Source organism: Alexandromys fortis, unplaced genomic scaffold, assembly GCF_014885135.2.
Source record: "Alexandromys fortis isolate MF-2015 unplaced genomic scaffold, M_Fortis_MF-2015_v1.1 scaffold_90, whole genome shotgun sequence".
Taxonomy (NCBI): Eukaryota; Metazoa; Chordata; class Mammalia; order Rodentia; family Cricetidae; genus Alexandromys; species Alexandromys fortis.
Genome location: NW_026067985.1, coordinates 4,375,068 through 4,386,467, shown reverse-complemented (window position 1 = coordinate 4,386,467; position 11,400 = coordinate 4,375,068).

The window sequence follows — 11,400 nt, the reverse complement described above, 5'->3', positions numbered from 1 at the left end:
GGAGGCTTGGTGGCGTTTCACTTCTCGCTGGCTTCTCACGACATGGCCAGCATCACCTGATGCCCCCATTTAGCAATGCCCCACTTGGTTTGCCCCATTTAATGGCTATTGTGGCAGGGATAAAGGAGTCATCTGGAGCTGTTTCAATTCTTGGTTCATATGAACACCGTTCTGTTTACAGGTTTTGGTGGACTCTGTTTAGACTTTCCGGTGGGAGGATATTTTAATAAATTTGTCATTGGAGGTATATGTCCTTTAATAGCCCCCTAGCCCCAGACGCCACCTTCTTCAGAGGGCTCAGTTCACTCTAGAGGAAGAGGAGTAAAGTCACAGTGGAATAGCCCAAAGCAGAATGGGTCCCAGGGGAGAGGGACCATGGAATCAGGAGACTGAATGTTGTGACAGGTGACAATGGGGGCATCTGTTTTCTTGTCTGTGTCCTCTCATCTTGGAACATCTTCATAACAGATATTCCCCATGGCACACAAGACACGAGCAGTCTCTCCACTCAGCATCGTGATGATTGGATGGCTCCGATTTGCTCCTGGTAACACACACTTGTGCTAATAGCCCCCTCTAAAGCCACCTTTAAGGAACTCTCCATCTGGTAGGGATGTTTATGTGTGCAGTGGCTCTCTGATCCCGTATACCTGGCTGCCCAGTGGCCCCCAAGTCTCTCACAAACAGAAGCTATCAGACCCCTCACCATCCAATAATAATGGTCCCACAATTCTGGGATCCCCAGAATCCTCTTATTAGAGTTCTCTTCTCTGGTTTGTTATCATCTCTTCATCTGTCTCAACCTTAACTCTTCTTGTTCTGTTCTCTCCAAAGCTAATCTTGGGTACATGGCAAGAAAGCCGAGTCTAAGAGTTGGCCAGTTACCAAGGAAGCCATTCATATCTAACCTGGACCCCCAGAAATTAAGACAAGAATTTGAGAGTTGGTGGCTAATTTTGAGAGATGAAGGAATTCCTTGTAGAGAAGAGAGGATAAGAGCCAAGTGAGAGGGAGCCTTAAACTGTCTAAAAGGGCAGTAGAGCTTAACCCAAGGAGGATTCTGGGAGTGTGGAGAGTACCCCAGAGGCTGGGTACTTAGGCACCAGCCCTTCACTGCACATGAGGAATCCTGTCCCTAAAGGATGCTGGTTCCTTTTTGTGTTCAGACTGCTACACAGGCAGGCGAAGTGCACCTTAGTGATCAGAGGGTACCATCTGGAACCTGGCGGCCAGCTGTGTGCCCTGAGTTGGGGAGAATAAGGGATGCTGGAAACTGCTTCGATCCATCAGGTTGATCATGGAGAAGTGTTCGCTTCGATCCATCAGGCTGATCATGGAGAAGTGTTCGGTCCACTGGCACCGTGCACAGCTAGACTTTCTTTAGCCCATTTAGTGAGTTTGAACAGAAATATGAATGAACTTCCACTGTGTGCTGAGCAGGGAGGGTTCACACAACAGCCTCACTTCTGATTTTTATCGGACAATTAGGTCTGGGCCTGTATTCCCTGGAAATGCTCATTGCTGGGCTCATAGACTCGGGTTCCTAGTTTTCACATTGCTAACTACGGGGCCCTTGAGATAGTCGAGACCTTCTGCCCTGAAAGTCCAGTGCTACCCTGACCCCTCAGAAGCAGCATGAACACAGTACCCCTGGTCTGTTTCATGTCTCCCTTTTAGAGCTATGAAATACACCACACTTCTTTCCCATGTCAACCCTTAAAGTCCACATTGGACTGTTATCCACGTAAGGAACCAGGAGACCAGAGCCCTTAAACCACAGTGATGACAAATGCTTCACTCCTGGCTTATGCAAGGTAACCCCAGCTATGTGTTTATTGATACTATTTGCGTATATGTACATGCCTGTAGAACTCAGTGGTCACCATTGGTGGTCTTCCTCGATCACTTTTCTCCCTTAATTTGTGAGGCGGGGTCTCTCCCTGAACCTGAGCCCAGCTGTTCAGTTACACTGACTGACCAGCAAGCCTCAGGGATCCACTGTCTCTGCCTTCCCAGTGCTGGGGTTACTGGTAGGTGTCATTATAAATGTTACAACTCTGAGGCAGAAAGACATCTTGGCAGTTGAGAGCCAAGGAATACCACAAAGTCACACTGGTAGCCCAGACACAAAAGCTTTATCCAGGAGGGAAGAACCCAGGAGGGTGGCTGCCTCTGCTTGGGCAAGAAGTAGCAGAAAACTGAGCAAGAGGACAGGTTTATATAAGATTTCTTGGGGGCAGAGCCGAACAGAGCTTTCCACGGTGGGGAATGGTAAGATTTTGAGTCCAGAATTTGGGGCGAGCCCAGGGATTGGTGGAATTTCAAGTCCTGAGCTTGAGCTTTTTACTCTGTAGGGTGGGGGTAGGGGGTTGGACACCCTGCCCTAAAAAGCAGGCCCCTTAGAGTGTTCTGTGGGAACCTTGTGGTTGGAGGTCCTCAGGAGTGGGGCCTGGCCATGTCATGCCAGGAGAGGCTCATAACCAGAGCCCCCAGCTCTGTCTGTGGGTACTGGCTACCCTGTGCAGGAGGCATCTTACCAGCCGAGTCATCTCCGAGCCCATATCTGCTGTCATTATCAGGACAAATTGCTTTTCCTGCATTGGTGGCCACTGCAGGGGAGGCTAGCAAGTGTTTTCCCCACGACATAAATCTCCAAATTCTTTTCTTTCTTTCAGTTTTAAAGTCACGAGCTCACCTCATCTCCTTGTTTCCTAATACACTCACTGTCAACACTTGGGCTTTTCTAATAATTAATTAAATCCCCTCACCAGGAGCTCCAGTTCCCCCGCATTTCTCTGGGAGCCTCTCAGCCCTCCAGGGGAGCTGCCGCCGTTATTTATTGTTTTTGTTTCAAATCATTATTTAATCAAAAACGGAGAAGGGGAAAGGCAACCTCTCACTTACACTTCAAAATTTAATTTCGGCTGAATTCTGAGATCAAGAGGCAGCTCGGCCTAATAGGTTACAAAAATACAATCAGGACGAGAATTTCAATTAAACTGAACAAGTCCATTTACGGGGCTTCAAATGGCCCCGTGGAGAGCGGCAGCTATAAATTTCTTCTTGCTTCTCTGCCTTGTGGGGAGCTGGGACATCTCACACGCTACACGGCAGAGCGTGCAGCTGGAGGGCCCTGCTCGTTCCTTAAGAAAACAACCCCTTTGCTCCTCTAAGACAGTGGGGCCATTCTCCTTGCTAGCATCTCTCTTTCTTTGACACTAATTAGAAAGACAGCAAGAGAATGGATCCCTTGACCTGTTGAGGCTCATCTGGGAAGCGGGGAAGGTGGAGAGGAGGAGGATGACCGTGGAGAGATCGATTTTCTGGGGATAAAGAGACTGGGGCACCCCCTGGCTGTGCACTGCAGCTGACATTGGGGACTCTGAAAGGAATGACAGCCTCTAGCTCCCCCTTTCTTGGAGCCTCTCTGGAGGTGCCCCTGCCAGCCGGCATGCAACAGTCTCCTCATAAATGTTGTCAGACATTCCCCCAAGCCCAGGCCGAAAGGAAGAAAGTAAGCTCAGTAGATAAGTTTTGTATCCAGGTGAACTTCATCCAGCTTGAAGATGCCATCTCTCCCCACCACACACACAAGGTGATGTCCTTCCTACCTCTCCTGGTGGTGAAATGTCTCTTAGCTGATAAAACTAAAATAAAATAATAAAATTTAAAAATTGATGGTTTCTTCTTTCCTTACTCAGAAAAGGTTAATGTTGACTCTGCTATGCCATTTCTCATCCCCGTGTCCCCAAGTGCCAACACTCTCTGTTCTGGATTGCGTCCCCTCTCTCAGTGAAGAGCTTGGGTGCTAAGGCTCCCAGGGGAGAGAGCAAGGCAAGCCTGGGTGAAGGTCAGGGCCTGCCATGGCCAGTCCTCAGCCTCACCTTTCCTGTCTAGAAACAAGAGGCACGTGTCCATCCTGTCTTTCCCTATGGCTGTCCGGTTCACTGGAGGATTCTGAGCTCAGAGGTCATTGCTGGGTTTCTTTGGGATAAGTCTTTAAAAAGCTTCTGTGCAAACAAATCATGTTGGCAGCTACTGTATGTGTGACGCTAGACCCCAAGCCTTGAAATGAGTTTTCAGCAGCAGATGCCCGGCTCATGGCAGAAGTGCAAAGTTATTCTTATCAGTTAATATCACCACTGCTACTGTTACGATTGTTGTGTGTATATGTGTATATCTGTTTACGCTCATGTGTGTGGGTGTGATGGTAGAGACCGGAAGTTGGTATCATATTTCAGGTATCTTCCTCAATCGTCAACCCCTGCCTTATTTTTATTTATTTACTGACAAAGGGTCTCCCAATGAACCTGAAGGCCACCCGTTCAGGTAGATTGTCTGGCAAGCAAGCCTCAGGGATCCTCTTGTCTCTCTACCTGCCCCCCATTCTGGGGTCACAGGTACACACCATCATGCTTGGTTTTTATGTCGGTGCTAGGGATCCAAACATAGGTTTGGGGTAGGTAGCTGACTGAGCTGCCTCTCTGGCTCTTAGTGTATATTTAAATAAGTGGATAGAGGCCTAGTCTCACGCCACCATCATACTGACCATATAAATAGGTTAAGGTAATTATCCCAAGGTACAGAAGATGATATTTACATGTAACTAAACACGTGGGTCTCCTGATCGAACTCTCTGGCTTCAAATCTGAACTTCTATAAGTAGCTACCTCTGTCAGACCTTTCTAGGCCACAGTGTGCTCATTCCCAAGTGGATGTGTTGAGTCTCTTGAAGTGATATAATAAGAACTTGAGGCAGTGGCCTGGCACATTGTAGGTGCTTAGAGAACACTAGTGACCAATACCATCCAAATGCCAGAGGGAGGCGAGATCTTCTGCCAATCCCACATCTTGATCACAGATACTCTTTTGCCTTCTTCGGTTTACAAATTCTGTGGAACCATCTTTGACGGACTCCACGTCCTCCTCTTGTCTGCTGGCATCTGCACAGTGCTTGGCACAAGTGATCTATGACTGACTGCTCTTGGCCCTGGTTACAGCATGAGGAGGCGGGAGGAGGTAGCCTACCCTGCTCCTCAGGAATGGTTTTGATTCATTCCTTTTTCCAGACCCCCTCTGTAGTTAGATATGAGAGGACCAATACAGAATGCCCACAGAACAGAAAAAGAAAGCTGCCACCAAGCACTTGGGGCCAACAGCATCCCTGTTCCCTTGTCCAACCTCTGCTGACATCAGAGCAAGCTTCTGAGGCATAATCTGTGGTCCCTTCCAGCTCTCTTTTTTCCAAGTTGTGTTACCTTCCTAGATCCTCATGCCTCCCAGAGCCTCACTTTCTCCATCAGCAAAATGTGGATGATACTGATAGAAACCTCTATTTTACTAGGGTAAAATAACTATGCGACATACGTGGTGGTGCCTCCCAAGAGTGATATCACATTTCCTTCTATACATGAGTCATTTCAAACTGATAGACTCCTACCAACCTTCAGTGCCCAGCCCAAATATCCTCTTATCATAAAGCCTGCTCAGACATCAAGACAGAAGTGTCTGATGTCTTCAGGACACATTGTGCTTGCTCCCACCATTACTGTGAAGAGTATTCTAGACAGCCACCAATTGCTTGAGTGTCAAGTATATCCTTAGCACTTGGCACTAAAAGCGACTAGCTATTATGTTGCAGTGGTCCTGAAGGTGCCAGGGGAGGGAAGGTATAATTGGCAGATTGGGGATGGAATGAAGTGGTAAAATAACCTTTTTACTAATTTGTGTGTAACCACTGGCTGTTTCAACAAGCCTAAGAAGGATTGATGCCCACACCCATGATCCTGCACTAATCACACTGACTGCTGGTTCCTCCAGACTCTCTGTGACCAAAGCAAGAGAGCCTCTGGTCACCTTTAACCAATGAGGATCCTGTTCAGAGGCAAGGCCCTCATTTACATAGTCATATATGCAAAGCATCTCTTGTGATGTCATGCACATGCACTTGACCGTTTTCAAAAGAGCTGTGTGGATGGAACATTGGTACCCGAGGCATAGGAAGTCCCCGATGCTTAGGTCTCCAATTTGCCTCTAACACCTGTGCCTTGTCCTAGAATTCCATCTCAAACCCAACTCCAAACTTCAATTTTCCTTTTTATTGCCTAAATCCTGCTCAAATTTAGTTTTCTGGGTCTTCATTTCATTCTCTCCCTACCCTAATCCTAATGCCCTTTTCTATCAGCCAAACTTCTGTCTGCCTCATCTTGGCATCCATTGTCATACTTGACCTTTTCCTGTTGTCACCTCATCTGTCTTCCCCCTTAGGAGGCACAGACTTTTTTTTCTCTGTTTATCAGATCTCTAGAGCCAAATTCAAGCCTAACCCTCTAATAGATGCTCAGTAATGTGGATAGGCTTGAGGGAATGAATGACTGATGTGTGATTCCGTGCGAATACCTCTGCTGTTCTATCTAATGGAGAAAAAAATGGGGATCTGGAACTCTTCAGAAACCTATGGTACACCTGGAATCTCCTCTTATTTCTACCTTTGTAATAGAGAAGGAAAAGGGTCAAGAATGGAGGAAACATGGAATCAGATTTTGGAGTGTATTGATACTCCCAGGAGCCATAAAAATCTCAACCAGGTAGAGTAGCCATATTGGATGTAGCCACTATTTATGATGAAAAGAAAATTCTCCAGAAAGCAGGACCCTGACTCTTGTCCTTGTTTATCCATTGGCTTACCCAATCTGGGAACTATGCTCTAGTTATCACTGTGACCTCTGCTATGGTCTCTATCTCCTCTGCTGTAGTACCTCTGTTGCCAGCACCAGCAAGAGGCATCAAATGGTGTTTTCCACTCACCAATTGCATTCTAAAATGTTTACTCACAGCTAGTCATGGTGACCCCATGACAGTCTTATGAACTAGGTCTCACAAGTTGCTTTGCTTTTCAAAACTGAGAAAATAGAGACTCAGAGAGGTGATGTGATGAGCCCAAAGTTCCAAAGAAGGAATTTAGAATATTATCAGAGTTTTGTCCCTGGACCAAGTATTGGGCTCTATGATTATCTTTTGAAGAAGAGACTGTATGTATGCAAGCATACATGTATTATATGTATGCATGTATATATATATATATATATATTATGTATTCTCTGTTTATATATCTATCATTCTTTTTACAGCGAAGAACTTTGAGCTTATAAAGAATTTGGTTGCACAATCATAATCCCCCCTTTTTTTATAACCCCACCTTGCCAAAGTCATCATTATTCCCTTATGCATCTCCACTTTAGTTCTTAATAACCAAGGTAGTGGGAGAGTGGTGAGCTCTTAAGGCCTCTTCCTTGAATATAAAGATAAGGCCTGGCTTTTGTTTCTTCTAACAGGTGTTGGGCTCCTGGGAAATATGGAGGCTCCTGAGAAGAAGGCCCCTGGGGGGAGATGAAGCATTGTATTTCATTGTCACCAGGAGCCTGTGTTCTGGGAAAGAAACTGTCAAGAGTCAGTCTGGTGACATTACTGGTAAGTGAGTGAAGACAGGTGTAGTTTTCAGCAGCATCTTCACACATGTGAACTTCTTTGGAAACCATTCCAGACAGGTGAGACAGTATAAGCCAGGCATTGCCATTGGTGCATTTTGGCTAAGGTCAGTTGGAGGTTTCTAGGTAGGTTAGTATAGGCACTAGCACATGGGAGATAGGGCAATCATAACTAACTCAGGAATATTTCTTTTGCCTTTTACCGTTCATCATTCAAATTTGCTTAAACTTTTTTCTACAAATGAAGTAATCAGAAGTGGGTGGGTAAGTCAAGACTCAAACTCTGGCCTCTGTAGTCTTCTAGTACCGGAAATTTAGGGAATGAGAGAGTGCAGACAGGGGCTTGACACCTGCATGTTCTCACAGACATATTGAGAAGGAGGTACTTAGGAAGAACACAGTCAGACATGCATGATATTAAATAAAACTAGACCCTGGTGACACAAGATATTTTGATGTGGAGAACAGCTTTCTAGAACATACTGGAAACACAGGTCATGCCAACCAGGCCACAGTGATGCCCCCACTGATCTTCCCACAGGAACCCCTGAACTCTTCCTTGTTTCCACTTCACCCTTCTGAAGGGTAATACCTCCTTGTATGTTTAAGTTTTCCTGTATCTGGAAGACAGACTCCCTTCAAAGTTGCTGGTTGCAATCTGTGACATGTCAAAGCTGACTCTCATCCTGTTTATCTATGTCCTCTTAGAGTCTACAAAAGGCCTTCACATACTTCCTCTTATTGAATAATCCCAAATACCTCCAATGGAGTCAGTACCTCGAGTTTGCCCAGTGAGAACACTGAGGTGGTACAGTCATCTAGGAAGACGTGAGGCTAGGTCTGAAATTCAGCTCCATCCTACACCAAAGTTTTCAAGGTAACACACCAATTACTTCTTGTTGACCCAAGGGAGGGTTTTTTCTGCTTTTATTCATTGCCGGGTCACCAAATTGGATCCACCGTTATCTCATTCTGTGACTTGGCCCCAGATCCTAACCTCTCTGAATTTTGATGTTTCTGTCCCATTTGTGGGAGGGATGAGAGACAGTAACTCAGCCCTTAACACCTGAGACTTTGTGTGCAAACACACAGGAAGACACAGGTCAAGCTCAAATCAAGGGGAGGAATCAGATCCCTGCTGTCAATCAGTGTTGTCAACCAGCTGACATAAGAGATGCAGACTTACTAAGAAAGCCAAAGTGCCTTTCCCATGTCAAAGACCCCTTTCTTCTGCCCTCCCCCAAGAAACTTCTCACACATGTTATCCAGAGGCTAGTTACCAGTGTTTCAACAGCCCCCATCCCCTGAAATACGAGCTTAGGTGTTTTAGTTTCTCTTCCTCTGTTTCCCAGGTTCCCAAGCAGAGCGCTGTCAAAAGCTGGTGAATGACCATTTGGTTAATCAATAATGAGATCTGGAGCCAGTGGGAAATTTTACCCAAAATTGAATTAAAAGGTAGCGTACACTGCCCTGAACTTGGACCTCCACCTCCCCCAAGAGTCATGGCAAGGCTGACAGAGGGGATGTGCGGAATACTTACTACACCCCTGGCTGACAGGAAGCCGAGCCTCTGGAGGGGCTGGCTGGGCAGGTGGCTGGATCGGGCCTCTGGGCTGACCTTGTAGTGGTTCTTGGAGCAGCGGCGGGAGTGTGCTCGGCGGGATTTCCGCCCTTCCTCGGGAGAACGACCTCGGTACCTGGAGAGCAAGAAAGAGATATCTGAATGCCTTTGGAAGAGAGCATGGTGGAAAGACAGCTGGGCAAGCAGCATGTCATCTGAGAACGACAGAGTATGATTGTGTGTGTTTGCATGATTTTGTACCTGGGTATGTCTGTGTACGTAAGAATGCTGGATTGTATGTATATACATACTACCATTACTACCATATATCTACCCCCATTACTCATTCACTCACCCACCCATTCACCCATATGCCCACCCATACAGCTACTGACCCAACACTCATCCACCAGGCCATTGACCCATCATCTGTCCATCAGTTCATCCATATCCATCATCCATCCATCCTCCATTCCTCTCTCTATTCAATAAATCATTTGTCCACTCCTCTACCCTCTTACCCACCCTCGCTCATCCATCATCCATCCCTCCACCCACCCATCCAATGACTTGTCTGTATACCCACCATCCATCTATCCATCATCCGTCATTTATCTATTTATCCATCTATCCATCCATTTACCAACCATCCTTCCATCCATCTTTTCCCCTCCTATCTATTTAGTCATTCTTCCATTTGCTTATTTAACAAATATTTATGGGTGTGGCCATGAAGACGAAAGAGGTCTCTTATTTGATCTGGCTTAATGTCCCTCATGTGCTTGTGATTCTGTATGTTTGAGCATGCCTATGTTCCATGAATACCCATGTGTCTTTGTGTAGGTCACTTTACCATTTGTGATATGGGGCCATTCTATTGAGCATCACCCAAAATATTGAGGAAAACATGTCTGATGAAAATGACAGAGACACCTTGTGTAAGCAAGATTTGTCTGGTCCTGCGGTAGAAACCAGAGGCACATCTGACCCTTCGACTATCTGCCTGTACTGAAGTACAATTGGAAACACAATCAACACCATATGAATTTGCAATCACCTGGAAATCCCTCACACTCCTCCCTGAATCCTGGAGACATAGACTTGTCAGACAGCATTGGGAGCAAGTTTGGGGGTTGTATCACATAGTGACAGAGGCATTGCTCTGGGCTGGATATTGTCATAAAGCATGACGAAGCACTGAGATAGCCTACAGCGAGAACAACCAGATTGAGGCTAAGCCTGTGGTCATGGAAGAAGTAGGCTCCATGCAGGCTAGCTGGAGTGGATGCGCCTGGATGCTTGTGTGCTGAAGACAAGTTCTTACTCCATTTGGGCTCTGCCCTGCACAGTGATGGGTCTTGTTTGTATCTTGGTCAATCAGAGTGCAGTGTGGCTTTATCTGGAGGGGTCCTATTTGTGGCTGGAGTCCAGCAGGAACACAGAGGTTGGCTTGGGAGGGGACACATCAGGGCCTCAGTTGCAGGGTTTCTCACACCTGCTCTGTGTTTCTATTTCCTGGGAGGTTTTGTGGTTTCTCTGCTTCGCTGTGACTAGAGGGTGCAACTCAGACACTTGGGATTATTTTTAAAAAACAGTTCTGAGGTGACCACTAAGTGCAGGCAACACAGAAAATCACATCAATGCTCATAGTCTCATAGTCACAGAGAGGAAGGGCTTGAAATCAGCCCAGAGCCTGGCACAAAGATAAGCATTTCTCCTCCTCCCTTCCTATTCTCTTCTTCCTCTTCTTCCATCTCATTTCCTCCTCTTCTTTATCCTCTTTCCCTTCTACTTCCTTCTCTTTCTTCCCCAGCCATCTCATTTCCACTGAAAGAAGGTAAAGCCCTGCCACGTTCCCATGCCCCACTTTCGTAAATGAGTACTGGAAACAAAGAGAAGCCCCTGACACGAGGAGCCAGCGTTGGTCTTCCTGCCCGAATGAACAACTCCAAATGTTCTCGCTCACAAAGCCTCCTTTATCTCCACAAGAGCACTCAGCTCCCATTGTTCTCGGACCAGGACAGGGGATGCGTCACCAAAGAGACATCAGAGTCAGGAGAAAACCGACTCGGAAGGGCCTCAGAACTTGGTGCTATGTGTTGTGTGTCTTCACAGGTGGCTCAGCTTCTCTGTTCTGAGAATGGAAAGTCTAGAGCCAAACTCCCTGGCTTTAACACTGGTTGTGTCACTTGGTTGCTAAGTATCGTCTTCCTTAAAGCCCCGGTATCTCAGTTTCCTCATCTGCACAATGGGACAACAGGATTGACCTCAAGGGACTGTAGAGAGGGTCATGTGAACCAGCATCACCAAAGACACTTAGCAAGCTTGTGTTCCACGGGGACCACTATTGTG